This window comes from Arachis ipaensis, chromosome B08 (assembly GCF_000816755.2).
Source record: "Arachis ipaensis cultivar K30076 chromosome B08, Araip1.1, whole genome shotgun sequence".
In the NCBI taxonomy this organism is placed as follows: domain Eukaryota; kingdom Viridiplantae; phylum Streptophyta; class Magnoliopsida; order Fabales; family Fabaceae; genus Arachis; species Arachis ipaensis.
This window is the reverse complement of record NC_029792.2, coordinates 121412915-121413729: the sequence shown is the minus strand read 5'-3', so window position 1 is coordinate 121413729 and position 815 is coordinate 121412915. Positions and strand designations below refer to the sequence as shown.

General features: G+C 35.5%; 1 protein-coding gene across 1 annotated transcript in view; it reads left to right on the top strand.

Annotated features, from left to right (window-relative positions):
• LOC107613079 (eukaryotic translation initiation factor 2D) overlaps positions 1 to 815 on the top strand; it is a gene marked incomplete at its 5' end in the record, with an annotated part of 17503 nt that overhangs the window by 803 nt on the left and 15885 nt on the right.

The window sequence follows — 815 nt, the reverse complement described above, 5'->3', positions numbered from 1 at the left end:
TATAGTTGTACCCAAATACAATTGATAGATAAAAAGATCTTTTTATATAAGATATGCAAACATAAAATTACTTTTACTTTTCTAAAAGATCTTTTGAAAAAAAAACCTTGAAAAAAAGATTTTTTTGTTAGAAGCTCACCCAAAAAAATCTATATCAATTTGCTGTAATAGGAGAAGTTTTTGAGAAAGTGAACTCAAAGAATGATAAAATCCAAGGCTTTCCATTTTTAAAATCCCCGGCCGGGTCTCTCTATTCTTCGTATAGGCGCTGACAAAATCTTTTAGCTAGGGATCAAAGTGGGTAGGTGTGGTAAGATGTTTAATGATTGGTGTGGGTTTCTATTCAGTGAACTTCAGAAAAAGACATAGGTAATTAGGTATCATTGTCTTTTATTATTATATGGCATGCATGGAAGATGATAAATAGGTAGATATTTGAGATAAGAATGACCAGATCTTAATATGGAGATGGTCATTTGAAACTAGCTATGAGGTTTTGGACCAAAGCGTGACTAAGGAATTTCCCGTTCTCCCCTCAACTAGTATTGAGTGATGTGAACTTGTGAATGAGGTTTGCCCATTCCACCTAATGGCAATGCTGAAGGTGGGTGGGGCAACCAAGACACGGGGGAGAGAGATTCTTGAGAGTGCGGAAGATCAAAAGAGTGGCTCTGAAAGCTTGAAGCAAATAAAAGATTCAGAAAGGTTGCTAGCTGGGAGTATGTTGAAAGATTATGTGCTACAGAGGAGGGTAATATTGCATTGGGCGTAATTAGCTGGAAACACATTTTCTAATTACCAAAAAAAAAAAAAAA